This window comes from Bos taurus, chromosome 18, assembly GCF_002263795.3.
Source record: "Bos taurus isolate L1 Dominette 01449 registration number 42190680 breed Hereford chromosome 18, ARS-UCD2.0, whole genome shotgun sequence".
Classification (NCBI taxonomy): Eukaryota; Metazoa; Chordata; class Mammalia; order Artiodactyla; family Bovidae; genus Bos; species Bos taurus.
This window is the reverse complement of record NC_037345.1, coordinates 58,111,462-58,118,492: the sequence shown is the minus strand read 5'-3', so window position 1 is coordinate 58,118,492 and position 7,031 is coordinate 58,111,462.

Here is a 7,031-nt window from a genome sequence, read left to right as displayed (position 1 = left end):
GTATGGTAATTTCTAGGGCAGAGGTTCTCAGCCAGGAGGGATTTTGCCTTCCACTGTGTATGCCATGCTGGAGACATTTCTGTTCACAAAGGAGGGGTGGTGCTGTGACTGCTGGCTAGTGAGTGGACAGTAGGGATGCTGACAAACTTCCTAAAGCACAGCCTCCACGAGAAACTATCCAGCTGAAAACCTCCGTGAGTACTTAGGTGGGGAAATACTGCCCTAGATCAGATCAGATCAGTCGCTCAGTCATGTCTGACTCTTTGCGACCCCATGAATCGCAGTACGCCAGGCCTCCCTGTCCATCACCAACTCCCAGAGTTCACGCAGACTCACGTCCATCGAGTCAGTGATGCCATCCAGCCATCTCATCCTCTGTCGTCCCCTTCTCCTCTTGCCCCCAATCCCTCCCAGCATCAGAGTCTTTTCCAATGAGTCAACTCTTCGCATGAGGTGGCCAAAGTACTGGAGTTTCAGCTTTAGCATCATTCCTTCCAAAGAAATCCCAGGGCGGATCTCCTTCAGAATGGACTGGTTGGATCTCCTTGCAGTCCAAGGGACTCTCAAGAGTCTTCTCCAACACCACAGTTCAAAAGCATCAATTCTTTGGCACTCAGCCTTTTTCACGGTCCAACTCTCACATCCATACATGACCACAGGAAAAACCATAGCCTTGACTAGACGAATCTTTGTTGGCAAAGTAATGTCTCTGCTTTTGAATATGCTATCTAGGTTGGTCATAACGTTCCTTCCAAGGAGTAAGCGTCTTTTAATTTCATGGCTGCGGTCACCATCTGCAGTGATTTTGGAGCCCAGAAAAATAAAGTCTGACACTGTTTCCCCATCTATTTCCCGTGAAGTGATGGGACCGGATGCCATGATCTTTGTTTTCTGAATGTTGAGCTTTAAGCCAACTTTTTCACTCTCCACTTTCACTTTCATCAAGAGGCTTTTTAGTTCCTCTTCACTTCCTGCCATAAGGGTGGTGTCGTCTGCATATCTGAGGTTATTGGTATTTCTCCTGGCAATCTTGATTCCAGCTTGTGTTTCTTCCAGTCCAGCGTTTCTCATGATGTACTCTGCATATAAGTTAAATAAACAGGGTGAAAATATACAGCCTTGACGTACTGCTTTCCCTACTTGGCACCAGTCTGTTGTTCCATGTCCAGTTCTAACTGTTGCTTCCTCACCTGCATACAAATTTCTCAAGAGGCAGATCAGGTGGTCTGGTATTCCCATCTCTTTCAGAATTGTCCACAGTTTACTGTGATCCACACAGTCAAAGGCTTTGGCATAGTCAATAAAGCAGAAATAGATGTTTTTCTGGAACTCTCTTGCTTTTTCCATGATCCAGCAGATGTGGGCAATTTGATCTCTGGTTCCTCTGCCTTTTCTAAAACCAGCTTGAACATCAGGAAGTTCACGGTTCACATATTGCTGAAGCCTGGCTTGGAGAATTTTGAGCATTACTTTACTAGCGTGAGATGAGTGCAATTGTGCGGTAGTTTGAGCATTCTTTGGCATCGCCTTTCTTTGGGATTGGAATGAAAACTGACCTTTTCCAGTCCTGTGGCCACTGCCCTAGGGGAACATCTAAAAGCAAGCAGAGTCGGTGTATTCCAAACCAGAAGAGGGGAGAAATGAATTGGTAAAATAAATCCTAAGTCAATCAGCAAAGAGGTGATTAGAAAAAGAAACATAGAAGAATAGAAGCAATAGAAAGCATAAAGGGAGGCAGCAGATTTAGGTGTAAATATATTCGTTAAGTATATTAAGTATAACTGGAATTAAGTATCAGTTAACAAAGATGGTCAGAGTAGATTTTCCAAAATATGCCATTTATAATTGCTATATATAAAACCTAAGGATGCAGAAAGTTTTAAAGTAAAAGGATGGAAAAAGCCTGGCAAGAAAGTACTAATCAAAAGAAGCTGATGCATCTATATTAATTCCAGAGAAACAAGACTTGACATGAAAAAGTCTTGTTCAGTATAAAGAAGCAGTTTCATAATGATAAAAGACTGAATTCACCAAAAATACAAAAAGTCTTCATTTTATGCCTCTATAAACATGGCTTCAAAATATATAAAGCAAAAATAAAACAGGAAGAGCCGGCAATTCTATAATTAAAAGTGGGAGTTAAGCAATTTCCTTAGTATTAATTTGTTAAAAGCTGAATTAATTGAGAAATGAATAGCAGGTCTGCCTACCACAAACAATAAACCTGGCCTTTTGGACTTTGCAGAATGTTGCTTCCATTGCTGACTACACCTCTTAAAGACACAAAAGGATTTATAAAACTCGACCACATATTGGGCCCAAAGTAAGTCTTGGCTGTAATCAAAGGATTTTTTTAAAATACCAAACATATCCTCTAATTCTAGTGAAATGAAGATAGAAATTGATAGCAAATGTGTTAGAAAGTCTTCTTGAAAACAGCACGTGAAACAGTCATCCCTCAGTATACGTGGGTTAACCCCAGAATCCCCCATGAATGCCAAAATCCACGTATGCTCGAGCCCCTTACGTTTAACAATGCACACAAGCTACACACATCCTCTTGTATACTTTAAACCATCTCTAGATTACTTATAATACCTACTGCAATGTAAATGACTCAGTGGACATGAGTTTGAGCAAACCTTGGAGACAGTGAAGTACAGGGAAGCCTGGTGTGCTGCAGGCCATGGGGTTGCAGAGTTGGACACAGCTGAGCAACTGAACAACAAACGCAGCAAGTACAAGTTCTGATGTTTGAAACTTTCTGGAATGTTTTTCCAAATATTTTTGACCCAAGGGTATGGAGGGCCAACTGGAGTATAAATAACTTTGTGGAGAGGGGAGAAAACAATTCTATTTTATTCTTATAAATCCACTTACCTAAACCGGGGTAGCCAGATAGGGCTTGGTGGTGACTGCTTTTCATAGAGACATAATTCATATACCATAAAACTCGTCCTTTTATAGGGCACAACTGCATAGGTGTTAGTATATTTATCAAGGGAGGAAACCATCTCCACTAACTCCAGGATGTTTCGTCACCTCCAGAAGAAACCTGATGCCCACTAAGGGGTCACTTTCCATTGCCTATCCCCTACCCGCTGACCTCAGCTACTTTGTCTCTACAGATTTACCTATCTGGACATGTCCTGTAAATGAAAGCACACCACATACAGCCTTTTGTGTCTGGCTCCTTTCGCTCAGCACAATGTTTTTTGTTTTTTTTTCAGGTTCCAACATGTTGTAGCACGTCAGTCCTTATTTTTATAGCTAAGAAATATCCATTATATGGCTACATTTACCCATTCATCAGTTGATAAACATTCGAATGGGTTCCACATTTTGACTTGTGAACAATCTTACCAACATTTGTGTGCGAGCTCTCGTGTGGCCACGTTTTCAGTTCCCTCAGGAATATGCCTCACAGTGGAATTGGCTTGGTAATGTTTTCCAAAGTGGGGTCCAGCATTTTACATCCTCATCAGCAGTATGAGGATCCCAGTACCTCCACATCCTCACCAAACACCTGTTATCATCTGTGATAATGCAAGTGATTTTCATGTTGATCCTGTATCCTGCCATCTTGCTGAACATGTTTGCCGCTGTGCTGTGCTCTGTTGTGTCTCTCTGTGGTCCCATGGACTGTAGCCCGCCAGGCTCCTCTGCCTGTGGAATTTTCCAGGCAAGAATACTGGAGTGAGTTGCCATTTCCTTCTCCAGGGGATCTGGCTGACCCAGGTCAAACCTGCATGTCTTAAATCTTCTGCATTGGTAGGGGGATTCTTTACCACTAGCACCACCTGGGAAGCACAAACAGTGGTGGTGGTTTTTTTAGTGATTTGTTAGGATTTCTTATATATAAGATCCTGTCACCTGCAAAGTTTTACTTCTTCCTTTCCAATCTGCAAACCTTTGCTTTTCCTTGAGTAAATATTCTGGCTAGAACTTCCAGTATGGTCTGCAGAAGTGGCAAGAATGTTTTATTCTTGATCTTATGTGGAAAACACCCAAGTCTTTCATGTCCAAGTATTGTTAACTGTGGGGTTTTGGAGATGCCTTTTATTAGTTTAAGGAGGTTCCCTTCTATTCCTAGTTTGAGTGTTTTTAATCACAAAAAGGGGTTAGATTTTGCCAAATGCTTTTTCTGCATCAGTTAAGATGACCATGTGGTTCTCTCTGCATTTTATTCCACTGATATGGTATATTACGTTGACTTTCTTGACATTAAACGAACCTTTAATGTTTGAGATAAATTACATTTGGTCATGGTATACAATTCTTTTTATATGCTGCTGAATTCAGGCTGTCAGCATTTTTGTATCTATGTTTCTAAGAGATAAATGCTCTATAGATTTCATTTTGGTGTTTTGGTCTGGCTTTAGGTATCAGGGCAATACTGGCCTCAAAGTAAGCTGGGAAGTGCTTCCTCCCCTTCTGCTTTTGGAAGAGTTTGAGAACTGGTTAATTTTGCAAATGTTTTGGTAGAACTCAGTGAAGCCACTGGGGCCTGTGCTTCTCTTTGTGGATGCTTTTTATTGTTGATTCAGTATATTCCATGTATTCCAAACACAAGGACATTTCTGCTGTACTTTCTATTCCACAAGAAAAGGGATAATACTCTACACAGCAGTCCAAGTCAGCTTTTGTCAATAGAGTAGTGCAGGTCAGATCAGGTTCTGCCCCCAGTGATTCATATAAAAGAATTTCTACAATGTGCATCACAGCTCCCACAGCGCTAAGCCAGCCATAGCCCGCTCGGCCTCATCTAACTTGTAGGGCCAGCTTCCGTCTTTGGCTGGGCTGAAGAGGATCTTAAATTATCAGAGGACATTGAGGCATTTTCTTTCCTCTGGGAGGTTTGTGGAGTTCTGGTGTGGTCGCTCTGTAAGAGCCCACATCACACACCCCACACACTCTGGGGCTGTTCTCCCATCTGGAAGACACAGCTGGACAGGGGCAGACTGAAGACAGGCATGTGCCGAGACTGGATATTCGGATGAGAACCAAGGACGGGAGAGACAGGCCTTCCTTCCAGCTACTCTTTGTGTAATTTCCTGTGGTTTGGAAGGGGAAGTGGCATCAAGTCCACTTCCTCGATCCCTCTGCCCTCTGCCCTTGACCACTGCCCAGGTGAGGTCTTCATCTTCCAGGACCATCATCCCAGCCTCTTCCGGGGCTCCAGGCTTTGTTGACCCTGGAAAGATCTCCCCAAGTCTTACTGGACCTCGTCCCTCGGGGCCAAGTTCAAGGCCAAGTTCCCCCCACCCTGCTACTGAAGAGGCTCCTCAGGATCTGACCCCTACATACTTACTCCTCCATGCTCGCTGTGCCACTCAGTCTCACTTTCCCACTCTGCACACCAAATTACTTGTTCCCCTGACAAGTGAGGAGGAAAGAAGGCTTTCCAGGTAGAGGTTCACGTTACAGGCAAAAGACTGAGATGTTGAAGCATGTGTGGGATTGCAGGAACCAAGAACGTTTCCCAGGGAGTAGTGGGTGCTGAGACTGGGAAGATCCGAATTCTGGGTGCCAAGGTGACTGCATCCTTCCCTTTACTCCCCTAATCCAGGCGTCACCAAGTCCCAATCTGCCTCCTTGGGAATCTTCCTTGTCACCCTCATTACCTGCCACCCCCCTCACTCCACCTGCTCCAGCTCACCTAGACCAGAATTCTCTCAGGTTTCTCAGCCTCAACCTGCCCTTCAATTCGGATGCTGTCACTACTTTGCCAAAACGCCCTGCAGTTTCTTCTGCCTCCCAGGGTAAAGCTTCCATCTTCAGCTCTCTCCAAAATACACGCCCTGGAGTCAGAGTCAGCCTCATCTCCTTACGCTCTCGATGCCTCCGCTCACCAGCAGTGGAGCTCAGCCATCTCTGGACCACACATGTGAGGACCGTTACATCCGCAGTCTGCAATGAACCACACTCAGCGCTCACATCTTGAGCGGCCCCTCCCACACTGACTCGGGCTTGGCCACGTGACTTGACTTGGCCTGTGATGCTAGCAGAGGCTTAAAAGGCACTTGGAAACTGGGACCTGTTCTCTTGGAAACTGCTCCGGAGCCATCAGCCATCAGATAAAGACATCCAGCCACCCTGGAGCAGCCAAATGCTGGGAGAAGATACAGCAGGCCTTGGCTGAGGGCCAGACGTGGGAGTGAAGAAGTCACCTTGAAGGCTGCAGCCCCAGCAGACACCACATGGAGCAGAACCTTCCCAACGAGCCAAGCCCAGACTGCAGAATGATGAGGTATGATACGTTTCACTGTTTTAAGTCACTAAGTTTTGGGGGATGGGTTGAAAGGCAGGAAAATATAAGTGGGACACCATGGGTCATTCATTATTGGTAGGCTGCTGGCTAAGCCAGAATATTCAACATCACGCTGCAAGTGATTACACTACCCTCGTCCCCACCCCACAAACTCTTCCCTCAGTCCTTCAAGTGTTTCTATTTAGGAAGGCACATGTGTGTGTGAGGCAGGGGGTGCAGAGAGCGATGGGCTGAGTTTAAACCACAGGCCCTGTCCTTAGGAAATGAATGTCGGCTAGCACGACGAGGAAGAGGGTCTCCTTCGCCCTCATCCCCCAGAGTCTGATCTGCTCTAACAAAGAGCAGGGACTCAGTAACACGAGAGCTGGCTGGTGAAAGCAACCTGCCACCAAACGCCAAGGTCCCTGCCACCCTGCAAGGCCAGATTTCACTCGGGTGTCACATTCTCTGTGAAACTTTACACACACCATCTGCATCATCTGTTGCTCCTCTCTGCAAGGCTCTTTGGCCCCTGCATCAGTTAGGATCTGGATGACTTGCCAAGTGATGAAACCCCTAAGTCACTTATACGTTTAACTCCACCAGGTGACAGGTAACCCGTGTGGGCCTCGACAGCATCAGGAACCCTGGGCCCCGCCTGTCTTGCGCTGCTGCCTCGCTGGGCCTGCACTTCTGGGCTCACGTCCTGGCCTGGGATGGCTGCACCCACTCCTGCCATCTGGTCCACATGATGGGTCCTGGTCCCTGGTCCCGCCATCCA